Raw genomic sequence first — 17380 nt, 5'->3', positions numbered from 1 at the left:
TGCGGTTTAGAGCTAAGATGGTGCCTGGTGGAAGAGATGAGGGCACGGCTTAAGTTGTTTCTCAAAATTGATTGGCTCTCTTGATTTCCGTGCATGTGGACAACACGTGATCACCATAGACCCCTGTCACGATGTAAGCACGTGGTAAACTGACCTTTAACTTGATTGGTAGAACTATGGAAAGTCCCTTGCAAAACCCCCCTGCTTGCCTATATAAACCAAGAGCTTACGACAATAAAGCGGAACTGCTTAGATAGAACCCCTGTTGTGTCTGATTGTCTCTCGCTCACCGAGGGGCTGGGTTGGTGGACAGCAGGCTCACTTTTCCTCGGGACCCCTCAGCTCTGCTAAGGGAAGTTTCACTGCCTCTCTCTTTCTGCGGAGTACCCCTCGCAGTTTTGTACAAAATAATAGCATGTGTCATATACATGTTTAGTGAACAAAATTCCATGGAAAATAGAATAATACATGGATATGAATAAAATGATGCTTCAGTGACAATGATCTTGCAGTACAATTTTAAGCAGAGAACAAATTTGGGTCAGAGGGATCCTCCAGTTAGCCAAAAGTCTTGAATTTTTCCAGGAATTGAGTGTCGAAAGTCTTAATGAATGACACAATCAGTGAAATAGAGTAAAGGAAATCCAGAGCATCAGAAGAATCAAAGTACTCTAAACTGTCTAACTGAGTAAACTGGCAAGAAGTTGGTATTATTAATAAACATGAAGGACATGGAACAAGATAATGAGTTTGTGATGTAGGAAGTGAGGAAACACCTGGAGTGACAGGCAAATTTGGCCTTGGAATGCGGAATGAAGCAGGGCAAAGACTAATAGAGTTTTGCCAAGAAAATGCACTGGTCATAGCAAACACCCTTTGCCAACAACACAAGAGAAGACTCTACACATGGACATCACCAGATGGTCAACACCGAAATCAGATTGATTATATTCTTTGCAGCAAAAGATGGAGAAGCTCTATACAATCAACAAAAACAAGACCAGGAGCTGACTCTGGCTCAGATCATGAACTCCTTATTGCCAAATTCAGACTTAAATTGAAGAAAGTAGGGAAAATTGCTAGACCTTTCAAGTATGACATAAATCAAATCCCTTATGACTATACAGTGGAAGTGAGAAATAGATTTAAGGGCCTAGATCTGATGATAGAGTGCCTGATGAACTATAGAATGAGGTTCATGACATGTGCAGGAGACAGGGATCAAGACCATCCCCATGGAAAAGAAATGCAAAAAAGCAAAATGGCTGTCTGGGGAGGCCTTACAAATAGCTGTGAAAAGAAGAGAAGTGGAAAGCAAAGGAGAAATGGAAAGATATAAGCATCTGAACACAGAGTTCCAGAGAATAGCAAGAAGAGATAAGAAAGCCTTCTTCAGCAATCAATGCAAAGAAATAGAGGAAAAGAACAGAATGGGAAAGACTAGAGATCTCTTCAAGAAAATTAGAGATACCAAGGGAACATTTCATGCAAAGATCGGCTCGATAAAGGACAGAAATGGTATGGACCTAACAGAAGCAGAAGATATTAAGAAGAGGTGGCAAGAATACACAGAAGAACTGTACAAAAAGATCTTCACGACACAGATAGTCATGATGATGTGATCACTCATCTAGAGCCAGGCAACCTGGAATGTGAAGTCAAGTGGGCCTTGGAAAGCATCACTACGAACAAAGCTAGTGGAGGTGATGGAATTTCAGTTGAGCTATTTCAAATCCTGAAAGATGATGCTGTGAAAGTGCTGCACTCAAGATGCCAGCAAATTTGGAAAATTCAGCAGTGGCCACAGGACTGGAAAAGGTCAGTTTTCATTCCATTTCCAAAGAAAGGCAATGCCAAAGAATGTTCAAACTACCACACAATTGCACGCATCTCACATGCTAGTAAAATAATGCTCAAAATTCTCCAAGCCAGGCTTCAGCAATACGTGAACCATGAACTCCCTGATGTTCAAGCTGGTTTTAGAAAAGGCAGAGAAACCAGAGATCAAATTGCCAACATCCACTCAATCATGGAAAAGCCAGAGAGTTCAAGAAAAACATCTATTTCTACTTTATTAAGTATGCCAAAGCCTTTGACTGTGTGGATCACAATAAACTGTGGAAAATTCTGAGAGAGATGGGAATACCAGACCACCTGACCTTCCTCTTGAGAAATCTGTATGCAGGTCAGGAAGCAACAGTTAGAACTGTACATGGAACAACAGAATGGTTCCAAATAGGAAAAGGAGTACGTCAAGGCTGTATATTGTCACCCTGCTCATTTAACTTCTATGCAGAGTACATCATGAGAAACGCTGGGCTGGAAGAAACACAAGCTAGAATCAAGATTGCCGGGAGAAATATCAATAACCTCAGGTATCCAGATGAAACCACCCTTATGGAAAAAAGTGAAGAGGAACGAAAAAGCCTCTTGATGAAAGTGAAAGTGGAGAGTGAAAAAGTTGGCCTAAAGCTCAACATTCAGAAAATGAAGATCATGGCATCTTGTCCCATCACTTCATGGGAAATAGATGGGGAAACAGTGGAAACAGTGTCAGACTTTATTTTTGGGGGGCTTCAAAATCACTGCAGATGGTGACTGCAGCCATGAAATTAAAAGACGCTTACTTCTTGGAAGAAAAGTTATGACCAACCTAGATATTCAAAAGCAGAGACATCCGTCTAGTCAAGGCTATGGTTTTTCCTGTGGTCATGTATGGATGTGAGAGTTGGACTGTGAGGAAGGCTGAGCACCAAAGAATTGATGCTTTTGAACTGTGGTGTTGGAGAAGACTTTTGAGAGTCCCTTGGACTGCAAGGAGAGCCAACCAGTCCATTCTGAAGGAGATCAGCCCTGGGATTTCTTTGGAAGGAATGATGCTAAAGCTGAAGCTCCAGTACTTTGGCCACCTCATGCAAACAGTTGACTCATTGGAAAAGACTATGATGCTGGGAGGTATTGGGGGCAGGAGAAGAAGGGGACGACAGAGGATGAGATGGCTGGATGGCATCACTGACTCGATGGACGTGAGTTTGAGTGAACTCCGGGAGTTGGTGATGGACAGGGAGGCCTGGCGTGCTGTGATTCATGGGGTCACAAAGTCAGACAAAACTGAGCAACTGAACTGAACTGAACTGATGTTGAATTTGAAGAAAAACTGGACAATTGAAAAATACCCATAGTCCTTTGAGAAGAGTTGAATAGAAAGGCCAAGACCAGAAGCCTAGGTTTGGGAACAATCCAGACACCTATTTGTTCACTCAGTGATCATTTACTTACTAGTGTGCCCATGCTTATACCATGAACTGGGGAAATAGGTGACTTAAACACAGGCCCTGCCCTTAACTTGCTAATACTTTAGAAGAAAAGACAAGTTGAAAACAAGGTATAAGTACTTTAGTAGAGAATTGTACTGTAGCACAAGCATGCACTACAGAAGAGGGATAAACCAAAGGAATACTAAACAGAAAACAATAGAGAGTAAAGGCTTTACAATGAGCATGGCAAATGAACTGGAATTTTAAAGAGCACCAGGAATCAAAAAAAGTAGAAGATGCCGTATTGATGTTGATGTGGAAGAAATGACTGATATTTCTTCAGCAAAGATGGATCAGGATTAGCAGAGAATTATAATTCTGGATCTTCAAAAGAGGCAAAATGGTTGTCTGAGGAGGCCTAACAAATAGCTGAGAAAAGAAGAGACACTAAAAGGAAAGGAGAAAAGGAAAGATATATCCTTCAGAAGGCAGAGTTCCAAAGAATAGCAAGGAGAGATAAAGTGTTCCTCAGTGATCAATGGAAAGAGAGGAAAAGAATAGAATGGGAAAGACTAGAGATCTCTTCAAAAACATTAGAGATACCAAGGAATACTTCATACAAAGATGGGCACAATAAAGAACAGAAATGGTATGGACATAACAGAAGCAGAAAATATTTGAAGAGGTGGCAAGAATACCCAGAAGAACGTTACCAAAAAGAGCTTAATGACCCAGAAAACCATCAGGGTGTGATCACTCACCTAGAGTCAGACATCCTAGAGTTTGAAGTCAAGTGGCCCTTAGGAGGTATCACTATGAACAAAGCTAGTGGAGGTGATGGAATTGCAGTTGAGCTATTTCAAATCTTAAAAGATGATGCTGTGAAAGTGCTACAATCAATATGCCAGTAAATTTGGAAAACTCAGCAGTGGCCACAGGACTGGAAAAGGTCAGTTTTCATTCCAATCCCAAAGAAATGCAATGCCAAAGAATGTTCAAACAGTTGCACTCATCTCACACATTAACAAAGTAACGTTCAAAATTCTCCAAGCCAGTCTTCAGTAGTACCTGAACTGAGAACTTCCAGATGTTCTAGTTGGGTTTAGAAAGGGCAGAGGAACTAGAGATCAAATTGTCAACATCTGTTGGATCATTGAAAAAGGAAGAGAGTTCCAGAAAAACATCTACTCCTGCTTTATTGACTAGACCAAAGCCTTTGACTGTGGATCACAACAAGCTGTGGAAAATTCTTAGAGACAGGAATACAAGCACACCTGACCTGCCTCCTGAGAAATGTGTATACAGGTCAAGAAGCAACCGTTAGAACTGGACATGGAACAACAGACTGGTTACGAATTGGGAAAGGAGTACGGTAAGACTGTATTTTGTCACCTTGCTTATTTAACTTATATGCAGAGTACATCATGCAAAATGATGGGCTGGATGAAGCACACAAGCTGAAATCAAGATTGCTTGGAGAAATATCAATAACCTCAGATATGCAGATGACACCACCCTTATAGTAGAAAGTGAAGAAGAACTAAAGAGCCTCTTGATGAAAATGAAAGAGAAGAGTGAAAAAGCTGGCTTAAAACTCAGCATTGAAAAAACTAAGATCATGGCATCTGATCCCAACACTTCATGGCAAATAGGTGGGGAAACAATGGGGACAGTGACAGACTTTATTTTCTTGGGCTCCCAAATCACTGCAGACAGTGACTGCAACCATGAAATTAAAAGACACTTGTTCCTTAGAAGAAAAGTTATGACCAATCAAGACAGCATATTAAAAAGCAGAGATATTGCTTTGCTGACAAAGGTTCATCAAGTCAAAGCTATGGTTTTTCTATTAGTCATGTATGGATGTGAGAGCTGGACTATAAAGGACGCTAAGTGCCAAAGAATTGATGCTTTTGAACTGTGGTGTTGGAGAAGACTCTTGAGAGTCCCTTGAACTACAAGACCAAAGCAGTCCATCCTAAAGGAGATCACTACTAAATATTCATTGGAAGGACTGATGCTGAAGATGAAGCTCCAATTCTTTGGCTGTCTGATGCGAAGAACTGACTCATCGGAAAAGACCCTGATGATGGAAAAGATTGAAGGCAGAAGGAGAAAGGGATCACAGAGGATAAGATGGTTGAATGGCGTCACTGACTAGATGGACATATGTTTGAGCAAGCTCTGGGAGATGGTGATGGACAGGGAGGCCTGGTATGCTGCAGTCCATGGGATCGCAAAGAGTCAGACATGAGTGAGTGACTGAACTGATGTTATCAAGAGCATAGACATTGGAGGTCATCTGAAGTGCTATGTCATCTCCAAAGGTTTGGTGACAAACTTCCAACAGGCTTAGTCTGGATATCTTGGGAAAGTTATCTCATCCAGTGTCATCGGTTTCAGCTCCAGGAAATCTCTACTTTGAAGTCACCAGAGTATGTGCAGCTCCAGTCAGTGTTCTGGGCTTCCCGTAGATGTGTCGTGTATCCAGGAGTCTGTGCCCTGCAGTTCAGCTCCACAAGGCTTGGTAAGCAATACCTGATAGGAGCCTTTCCACTGAGGTTGAGGAGTGTTCTACTAGAGCTTCCCCAACAGAGGAAGTCTCCAGTTTACTAAGCATGAAGCTTAGGGTTTTTGTCTCTCAAGGACACACTCTGAAAAGGTTGTTCTACCAAAACATGGCTATTTTAAATCGAAGCAAGTAGCCTTTATAATATTGGAGTGTCTCCCCTTTATTAGTTAGGGCTCAAAAGAAGCAGGAGCCAAGGTGCATCAGGCATCCTCTGACCTTCCTCGAAGCTGAGTGTCCAAAGAGGGTGGATCTCAACTATAGAAGGACCAACAGCAATGCTTTTGGCCAAAGTATTTGGAGTACCTCTACAAATGCTGCCAACTGAGTCTTCCAATAATGCCTTTAATGTGTTACACCAAGGGCTGAGGGAAGCACAGTGAAAGTGCTGAAAAACTGGCAAAATAGCACAGACTTGTTAAAGTACCTGGCTGGTACAATGGGTTCCTCCATCACTATGAAGTTTGAGAGGAGTTCCTCAGGTAGGGGTAAAGGACATTAGCCACAGAAGAGGCAGTAGCCTGTCTGCAAAGGAAGGCTTCAGTGCAGTGTGAAAACATACACACCATGACTAAACATATTTCTATTTGTAAGAGGAGGAAGTAATGTGAATTTCATTTTCCAGACCTTGAATTCTCCATTGAAGTGAAGTGAAGTGAAATCGCTCAGTAGTATCCAACTCTTCACAACCCCATGGACTATAGCCTACAAGGTTCCTCTGTCCATGGAATTTTCCAGGCAAGAATACTGGAGTGGATTGCCATTTCCTTCTCCAGGGGATCTTCCCGACCCAGGGATTGAACCCAGGTCTCCCGCACTGCAGGCAGATGCTTTACCATCTGAGCCACCAGGAAATTGTCCATGAGGTAGTTTAAAATGTCTAAGAGCAATATGAACAGGCTTCCCTGGGTGGTAATTTGTGGAATTGCCACAAGGACAAGGACAACTGGAACAAGTGAGTTCAGCCCAATTCAGTCGCTCAGTCGTGTCTAACTCTTTGTGACCCCATGGACTGCAGCATGCCAGGCTTCCCTGTCCATCACCAACTCCCGGAGCTTGCTCAAACTCATGTCCATCTAGTCAGTGATGTCATCTAACCATCTCTTCCTCTGCCATCCTCTTCTCCTCCTGCCTTCAATCTTTTCCATCATCAGGGTCTTTTTAATGAGTTAGTTCTTCGCATCAGGCAGGCAAAGAATTGGAGCTTCATCTTCAACATCAGTCCTTCCAATGAATATTCAGGACTGATTTCCTTTAGGATTGACTGGTTGGATCCCCTTGCAGTCCAAGGGACTCTCAAGAGTCTTCTCTAACACCACAGTTTGAAAGCATCAATTCTTTGGTGCTCAGGTTTCTTTATGATCCAACTCTCACATCCATACATGACTACTGGAAAAACCGTAGCTTTGACTAGATGGACCTTTGTCAGCAAAGCAATGTCTCTTCTTTTTAATATGTTGTTTAGGTTTGTCATGTGCTTCCCTGATAGCACAGTTGGTAAAGAATTCACCTGTAATGCAGAAGACCCTGGTTCAATTCCTGGATTGGGAAGAACCGCTGACGAAGGGATAGGCTACCCACTCCAGTATTCTTGGGCTTTCCTTGTGGCTCAGCTGGTAAAGAATCTGTCTGCAATGTGGGAGACCTGGCTAGGATCTCTGGGTTGGGAAGATCCCCTGGAGAGGGGAAAGGCTACCCACTCCAGTATTCTGGCCTGGAGAATTCCATGGACTGTATAATCCATGGGGTAGCAACGAGTCAGACATGACTGAGCAACTTTCACTTTCATGGCTGATTCATGCTGAGGTTTGACAAAAAGCAACAACATTCTGTAAAGCAATTATCCTTCAATTAAAAAATAAATAAATATAAAAGCATCATTCTTAACATAGGAAATAAATATAAAAACACAAATATTCCAAGCATTGTGGATTAAGTATAAAGCACTAAATAAGGGGAAGTAAGTCTGAAGCATGAAATTATGGAAAAAAAAAAAAAGTTATTTCCCTGTTCTTGCTTTCCTCCCCTCCCTTTGATTTTAAACAGGAAGATAGGACTCAGGTTCTCAGGTACCAATCATGATGCTAATCTGTTTATAAGGATCATATTTAATCCTTGCAGTGTATCATTAGGGACTTCCCTGGTGGTTCAAATGGTAAAGAATATGCCTGCTATACCAGAGACCTGGGTTTGATCCCTGGGTTGGGAAGATCCCCTGAAGAAGGAAATGGCTAACAACTCCAGTATTCTTGCCAGGAGAATTCCATGGACAGAGGAGCCTGGCAGGCTATAGTCTCATGGGATCGCAAAGAGTCAGACACGATGGATCAACTTACACACACAAAGTACCTTTATCCTCTTTTATACACAAAGAAACAGGCTTAGATAGATTAATAAAGATGCCCAAGATCACAGAGCTTGTAAGATAAGAGTTGGCATGTCACCCCAGGTAGGTCTGATTCTACATTTGTACTCTTTTTTCTTTTTCTTTCCTTTTCTTTTTTTTTTTTTTAATTGATGTTGTGAATGAAAAAATATTGCCTGCTACATCAGTAAACAAAGGGATGTTTTAGCATTCAAACCATCAGCCACTACAGCAACCCCAGAATGTGCTTCTTGAGAGGATTTAGGATGGAGAAAAGCCTGACACTGGCCCTAGAGAGTTAAAGTACACATCAAAGGGATGATCTCAGGGTGCCTAGACTGGGGCATCTTTCCTCTCACAGAAAAGTGTTACACTTATTAGCTTGAAATATTTAGTTTTCTTTCATTAGCAATCATCTTTTGAATATCAACTACCTGTTGGTTTTTTTTTTTTGGGGGGGCGCGGGGGGAAGTTTTTTTTTTTTTAAAATTTTTTTTTTTTTTTCAAAAACATGTATATATCCTGGTTCCTCTCTTGCATCTTCAGATTAGTCCCTCAGAGCTATCTGACAGGATGTCTTCTGGGCTTAAGTCTTCAGTATATTCACAAAATAAAACATAATTCTCAACTTTCAGGTTGAACCTTTTTGTTTCAGTTGAGAATGTATTATAGATTTACAGCATTTTATTAGTTTTCAGTATATGGATGAATGTTTCTCTTCCCAAGTAAAGGCAAAAAAATATTGACTAGCTTCAACAACTGCATCCAGAAGAATGCACTGCACAAATAATTTACAGTGAAGAACTTACTTCCAGTGGGATTGGACTTCAGTAACGTAGGAGGTTGGAAAAAATAAGTTGTCAAAGGATAGCAATGTCCTTTACCACTCAGAGGCCCTAGACAAAGCTTGATCCTTGGCCCTTAAAGGGAGAAATATCAATAACCTCAGATGCAGATAACACCACCCTTATGGCAGAAAATGAAGAGAAACTAAAAAGTCTCTTGATGAAAGTGAAAGAGGAGAGTGAAAAAGTTGGCTTACGGCTCAACATTCAGAAAACGAAGATCATGGCATCTGGTCCCATCACTTCATGGGAAATAGATGGGGAAACAGTGGAAACAGTGTCAGACTTTATTTTGGGGGGCTCCAAAATCACTGCAGATGGTGACTGCAGCCATGAAATTAAAAGACGCTTACTCCTTGGAAGAAAAGTTATGACCAACCTAGATAGCGTATTCTAAAGCAGAGACATTACTTTGCCAACTAAGGTCGGTCTAGTCAAGGCTATGGTTTTTCCTGTGGTCATGTGTGGATGTGAGAGTTGGACTGTGAAGAAGGCTGAGCGCCGAAGAATTGATGCTTCTGTGGTGTTGGAGAAGACTCTTGAGAGTCCTTTGGACTGCAAGGAGATCCAACCAGTCCATTCTGAAGGAGATCAGCCCTGGGATTTCTTTGGAAGGAATGATGTTAAAGCTGAAACTCCAGTACTTTGTCCACCTCATGTGAAGAGTTGACTCATTGGAAAAGACTCTGATGCTGGGAGGGATTGGGGGCAGGAGAAGGGGACGACAGAGGATGAGACGGCTGGATGGCAACACCAGCTGGATGGAGGTGAGTCTGAGTGAACTCCGGGAGTTGGTGATGGACATGGAGGTTTGGCGTGCTGGGATTCATGGCGTCGCAAAGAGTCGGACACGACTGAGCAACTGAACTGAACTGAAGTGAAAGTTTTCTCACTGGTAAAATAGAAAAGTTATAGAGTTGGTACAAGGGATAGGAGACCTTGAGACCTGTAATCTCCTACTGTGAACTTTATGCCTTTTTTTATTTTTGGTCACTCAGCCATGTCTGACTCTTTGCTACTCATAGACTGCAGCATGCCAGGCTTCCCTGTAGTTCACCATCTCCTGGAGTTGGCTCAAACTCATGTCCATGGAGTCAGTGATGCTACCCAATCATCTCATTATCTGCTGTCCCCTTCTCCTCCCTCCTTCAAACTTTCCCAGCATCAGCATTTTTTCCAATGAGTCTGCTCATCCCATCAGGTGGCCAAAGTCCTGGAGTTTCAGCTTCACCATCAGTCCTTCCAATGGTATTCAATTTTGATTTCATTCAGGATTGACAGGTTTGATCTCCTTGCTGTCCAACGGACTCTGAAGAGTCTTCTCCAGCACCATCATTCTAAAGCATCAGTTTTTCTGGGCTCAGCCTTCTTTATGGTCCAACTCTCACATCTGTACACGACTACTAAGAAAACCATAGTTTTGACTATATGGACATTTGTGGGCAAAGTGATGCTTCTGCTTTTTAATAGGGTGCAGAGGTTCCTCATAGCTTTTCTTCTAAGGAACAAGCGTCTTTTAATTTCGTAGTTTCAGTCACAATTCACAGTGATTTTGGAGCTCAAGAAAATAAAATTTGTCACTGTTTCCATTTTTTCTCCATCTATTTGCTATGAAGTGGTAGAACTGGATGCTATGATCTTAGCTTTTCGAATGTTGGGTTTTAAGCTTTTTTCACTCTCCTCTTTCACCTTCATCAAGAGGCTTTTAGTTCCTCTTTGCTTTCTGCCGTTAAGGTGGTGTCATCTCTGTTCATTTCAGTTCAGTTCAGTCACTCAGTCGTGTCCGACTCTTTGTGACCCCATGAATCGCAGCACTCCAGGCCTCCCTGTCCATCAGCAACTCCCGGAGTTCACTCAAACTCACATCCATCGAGTTGGTGTTGCCATCCAGCCATCTCATCCTCTGTCGCCCCTTCTCCTCCTGCCCCCAATCCCTCCCAGCATCAGAGTATTTTCCAATGAGTCAACTCTTTGCATGAGGTGGCCAAAGTACTGGAGTTTCAGCTTTAGCATCATTCCTTCCAAAGAAATCCCAGGGCTGATCTCCTTCAGAATGGACTGGTTGGATCTCCTTTCAGTCCAAGGACTCTCAAGAGTCTTCCCCAACACCACAGTTCAAAAGCATCTATTCTTCGTCACTCAGCTTTCTTCACAGTCCAACTCTCACATGCATACATGACCACTGGAAAAACCATAGCCTTGACTAGATGGACCTTTGTTGGTAAAGTAATGTCTCTGCTTTTGAATATGCTCTCTAGGTTGGTCATAACTTTTCTTCCAAGGAGTAAGCGTCTTTTAATTTCATGGCTGTGGTTACCATCTGCAGTGATTTTGAAGCCCCCCCCAAAATAAAGTCTGACACTGTTTCCACTGTTTCCCCATCTATTTCCCATGAAGTGATGGGACCAGATGCCATGATCTTTGTTTTCTGAATGTTGAGCTTTAAGCCAACTTCTTCACTCTCCAGTTTCACTTTCATGAAGAGGCTTTTTAGTTTCTCTTCATTTTCTGCCATAAGGGTGGTGTCATCTGCATATCTGAGGTTATTGATATTTCTCCCAGCAACCTTGATTGCAGCTTGTGCTTCATCTAGCCTGGCATTTTGCCTGATGTACTCTGCATATAGGTTAAATAAGCAGGGTGACAATATACAGTCTTGAGGTACACCTTTCCAAATTTTGATCCAGGCCATTGTTCCATGTCTGGCTCTAACTGTTGCTTCTTGACCTGGATATAGGTTTCACAGGAAGCAGGTAATGTGGTCTGGTATTTCCATCTTTTTAAGAATTTTCCACAGTTTGTTGTGATCCACACAGTCAAAGGCTTTAATGTAGTCAATGAAGCAAATATTTTCCTGGAATTTATTTGTTTTTTTTCTGTGATCCAATTAATATTGCCAATTTGATCTCTCATTCCTCTGCCTTTTCTAAATCTAGTTTGTCCCTTAGAAGTTCTCAGTTTACGTATTGGGAAGCCTAGCTTGAAGGATTTTGAACATTACCTTGCTATCACGTGAAATGAGTGCAATTGTGCAGTAGTTTGGATATTCTTTAGCATTGCCTTTCTTTGGTATTGGAATGAAAATTGAGCTTTTCCAGTTCTGTGGCCACTGCTGAGTTTCCCAAATTTGCGAGAATTTTGAATGCAATACTTTAATAGCATCATCTTTTAGGATTTTAAGTAGCTCAGCAAGAATTTCCCCACCTCCACTAGCTTTGTTCTCAGTAAAAAGGCCCACTTGACTTTACACTCCAGGAAGTCTCTAGGTGAGTGAGAATACCATAGTGGTTGCCCAGGTCATTAAGACCTTTTTTTTGTATAATTCTTCTGTGTATTCTTGCCACCTCTTCTTAATATCTTCTGCTTCTGTTAAATCCATATTGTTTCTATCCTTTATTGTGCCCATACTTTCATAAAATTGGACTTTTCTGATAGCTCAGTTGGTAAAGAATGTGCCTGCAATGCAGGAGAACCCAGTTCAATTCCTGGGTTGGGAAGATCTGCTGGAGAAGGGATAGGCTACCCACTCCAGTAGTCTGGCTTGGAGAATTCCATGGATGTTATAGTCCATGGGGTTGCAAAAAGTCAGACAGGACTGAGCAACTTTCATTTTCACTTTGCATGAAATATTCCCTTGGTATCTCGAACTTTCTTGAAGTGATCTCTAGTCTTTCCCATTCTATTGTTTCCCTCTATTTCTTTGTATTGTTCATTTAGGAAGGCTTTCTTATCTCTCCTTGCTCTTCTTTGGAACTCTGCTTTTAAATGGATTTATCTTTCTCTTTCTCCTTTGCTTTTTGCTTCTCTTTGTCAGCTATTTGTAAGGTTTCCTCAGATAACCATTTTGCCATGTTGCATTTCTTTTTCTTTGGGATGGTTTTCGTCACTGCCTACTGTACAGTGTTACAAATCTCTGTCCATAGTTCTTCAGGCACTTTATCATATCTAATTCCTTGAATCTATTTGTCACTTCCACTGTATAATCATAAGGGATTTGATTTAGGTCATACCTAGTGGTTTTTCCTACTTTCTTCAATTTAAGTCTGAATTTTGTAATAAGGAGCTTGTGATCTGAGCCACAGTTAGCTCCCAGCTTTGTTTTTGCTGACTGTATAGAGCTTCCTTATCTTTGTCCTCTAAGAATGTAATCAGTCTCATTTCAGTATTACCATCTGGTGATGTCCATGTGTAGAGTTGTCTCTTGTGTTGTTTGAAGAGGGTGTTTGCTTATGACCAGTGCATTTTCTTGGCAAAATTCTATTAGCCTTTTCCCTGTTTAAAATTTTGTACTCTAAGATCAAACTTGCCTGTTACTCCAGGTATCTCTTGACCTCCATCTTTTGCATTCCAGTCTTTTATGATGAAAAGGACATCTTTTTTTGATGTTACTTCTAGAAGGTCTTATAGGTCTTCACAGAGCCCTTCAACTTGATCTTCAGCATTAGTAGTTGGACATAGACTTGGATTACTGTGTTGTTGAATGATTTGCCTTGAAAACAAACCCAGATAATTCTATTTTGAGATTGCACACAAGTACTGCATTTTGGACTCTTGTTGACTATGAGGGCTACTTCATTTCTTCTAAGGGAATCTTTCCCACAGTAATAGATAGCGGTCATCAGAATTAAATACGCCCATTCTGGTCCATTTTAGTTCACTGATTCCTAAAATGGTGATGTTCACTCTTGCCGTCTCCTGTTTGTCAACTTGATTCATGGACCTAACATTCCAGGTTCCTATGTAATATTGTTCTTTACAGCATTTGACTTTACTTTCACCATCAGATGCATCCATAACTGGGTGTCCTTCTTGTTTTGGTTCAGCCTCTTCATGTTTTCTGGAGGTATTTCTCTGCTCTTGTCTAGATATATTGGACAGCTACCGACCTAGGGGCTCTCATCTTTCAGTGTTCTATCTTTTTGTCTTTTTCATGGGGTTCTCAAGGCAAGAATGCTGAAGTGGTTTGCCATTACCCTCTCCAGTGAACTACATTTTGTCAGAACTCTCCACCAGGACCCATCCATCTTGTGTGGTCCTACATGGCATGGCTTATAGTTTCATTGAGTTATACAAATCTGTGATCCATGTGATAATTTTGGTTAGTTTTCTGTGCTTGTGGTTTTTATTTGGCCTGCCTTCCGATGGATGTAGTAAGAGGCTTGTGCAAGCTTCCTGATGGAAGGGACTGGCTGTGAGGAAAACTAGATCTTGCTCTGGTGTGCACGGCCATGCTCAGTAAATCTTTAATTCAGTTATCTGCTTCTGGATGGGGCTGTGCTCCTTCCCTGTAAATTGGCCTGAGAGGCCCCTGGAGTCTTGTAGTCTCTATGGAAGGGCTATGGTCCTTGTTAGACCTAATGGGGACTTCCCCCAAGAGGACTCGTGCCAACATCCTGCACCTTCCAGGACTGTTGCTGGCTGTGCCCCTGACCCTGTGGCAGGCCACTGTCAACCCACCTGTCCACTGGAGACTTTTGAACATTCACAGGCAAGTCTGGCTCACTCTCTTGTGGTGTTACTGCTCCCTTCTCCTGGGTCCTGGGTGCACAAAAGATTTTGCTTGTGCCCTCCAAGAGTCTGTTTCCCCAGTCCTGTGGAAATTCTGTAATCAAATCCCACTGACTTTTAAAGTCAGATTCCCTGAGAATTCCTAGTTCCTTTGCCAGGTCCCAGGTTGGGAAGTTTGTTGTAGGGCCTACAGCAAGAACTTCTTTGGTTAACTGTTCTCCAGCTTGTGGATTGTTTGCTTGGTGGCTCTATGGTGGGATGAATTGAGACCTTCCCAAGATTTATGCCACAAACTCTTCCTCCCAGGACTGCTGCTGGCAGTGGCCCTGTTCTCGCAGCAGGCCACTGCTGACTCATACCTCTGCAGAAGACCCTCAAATACTCAGGCAGGTCTGGCTCAGTCTCTTGTGGGGGTCATTGTTGTGTTACTTGGGTCCTGGTGTGCACATGGTTTTGTTTGTGCCCTCCAAGAGTCGCTGGCAGGTATTAGGATTAGCTTTAAAATTGATTTAGCCTGTCCTACCATCTTGTTGCAGCTTCTCCTTTGTCCTTGGACATGGGGTATCTTTATTTGGTGGGTTCTAACATCCTCCTGTCAGTTGTTGTTCAGCAACTAGTTTTTGCCTTAAAGGATGGTTTATGCCTTAAAGGGCTCTTTATCCTATAGGGTATTAATTAATTCTGGGATGAGATTTTGAGGGATCTAAGGAAATCAACCCTAAATATTCATTGGAAGAAGTTCTAATACTTTGGCCATCTGATGGGAAGAGCCAACTGATTGGAAAAGACCTTGATGCTGAGAAAGACTGAAGGCAGAAGAAGAAGAGAGCAATAGAGGGTGAGACAGTTGGATGGCATCACTGATTCAATGGACATGAACTTGGGCAAACTCCAGATGATGGTGAGGAACAGGGAGGTCTGGTGTGCTGCAGTCCGTGGAGGCACAAGGAGTTGGACACGACTTGGTAAGTGAATAACAACAACAAACTGAATTACGATGGGGAGTGTGCTGTAAATTTTGCTAATATCAGTTGGAGATTTTGCCCATAAGGAGCACGGTAGCTGATTCAATGAAGACAAATGATCAATGATTGTGTGCTCAGTTGCTCAGTCATGTCTGAGTCTTTGTGATCCCATGAACTATAGTCCACCATGCTACTCTATTCATGGGATTTTCCAGGCAAGAATACTGGAGTGGGTTTTCATTTCCTCTTCCAGTGGATCTTCAGGACCAGGAATTGAACCCACATCTATGGCATCTTCTGCATTGTCAGGCAGATTCTTTACCACTGAGTCACCTCAGAGATGGAGTGAATAAAAGGTGTCAAAGGATCATTTAATTCACTCGATTGGTTGCTTTGATGACTATCGTCAATTTCTAGAATACTTCCTCCTTTTGAGAGCAGGAAATTCCAGCATGATAGTGTTCCAATTAGCCTAATAAATAGATAGGGGCAGAGTAACTAAGGAGTAAGGGACTATTTCTCTTAAAGAGCTTAAACAAAAGGGAATAGGTTCAGAGACAGGATCCTCTTTAGGTTCATTAGAAATCCCCACTTCTGGAACTGTTCTAATCCTCTGAGGCTGGGGCTGCTTTACAGTGATGGGGTTGAGCACCAGTCGTGTGGCTCTCACGTCAGCTAGGACTGAAAGAGATTCCTCCCCAATCTGGAGAAATGTGTCTCCAAACCAGTTAAGAGGGAGGATTGAGATGAACCCCTGCAGAGACTCATTCCTTAGCAGCCTCAGAATTGGGAGGATGCTGGAAACTCTAAGGGCTGAAGGCATCTTACAGTTGTAACAGTCAATTTTCCCATGTCCTAGCTCTTGGCAGAAATAGCAAAAAGTAGGAGAGTTTTCGTTTCATTCAGGAGCTTTCCTCTGCTGAATTTGAAGATTAACACTTATGGTGGTCTTCCTCTGAGGTAACACATCTAGTTTATGAGAGAGTTGGTTTGCTGGATTAACTAAATCTGGAGAGGACATAATTTCCTATTGTGTCCTCGTTCTTTTTACAAGAAATGAAAGGTCTCCGTTCAGCCCCCAAATAAACATAGAGGTAAAACCCACTTGGGTGGAACCAACATCTGAAGGAAGACCAGAATTTTCTTTAAAAATAATTTAAGGTTGATTGTAATAGTCATGAATTAACAAACATTGAAAAATATTGTGATGAACTCACCTAGCAGTTGCCTAAGCCTGATCATATAAGCTAGCAACTTTTCTCCCAGGTGTAATTACAGAGACTTCTCTGGACTTTCCCAATTAGTGGTTTCATTGAATGCTGGACCTGGCCCTCACCAAAAAGTATGTAAACTAGATGATGTAAGTCAGATCAACCATGTTGATACATTTGAATGACTATATTAAATTCCTCACCAAATCTGGGAGAATGGGGGGTTATTTGGGAAAAAAAATCTTTGAGTATGGCTCACAGTTCAGCTTTAGTCCATGGAGCATAAGAAATTTAGACTTTAGTCCCTGGATCCTCAGAAAACTTCATTTTAAAGGAATGCGTTCTGGCAAGTTCAGAAGGAAAGAGAATGGGAGAGTTTAAGGTGGAAAAGAAAGTTTGTTTCTGTTCAAAGAAACAGCCCTTGTTCCAAAGGGGATGTGCCAAAGACCATTTCAGACAGTTTCTATGAAAGAGTCTGATCTCAGATCAGATCAAAGTGCCAAATGAGCACTAGAAAAATATTACCTTTCAATAGGTCCTGAGTAAAGCTCAGGGAGGTTCAAACAGAAAGAAAGCAAGAGGTCATGAGCTTGAATGCAGGAGAACATACCTTCAAGCTCCTGAGTTGTTGAGAAATCAGGGAGCTCAATGGGCTCCGCA

This window comes from Oryx dammah, unplaced genomic scaffold (genome assembly GCF_014754425.2).
Source record: "Oryx dammah isolate SB20612 unplaced genomic scaffold, SCBI_Odam_1.1 HiC_scaffold_3, whole genome shotgun sequence".
Classification (NCBI taxonomy): Eukaryota; Metazoa; Chordata; class Mammalia; order Artiodactyla; family Bovidae; genus Oryx; species Oryx dammah.
This window is presented reverse-complemented; position numbering follows the sequence as displayed.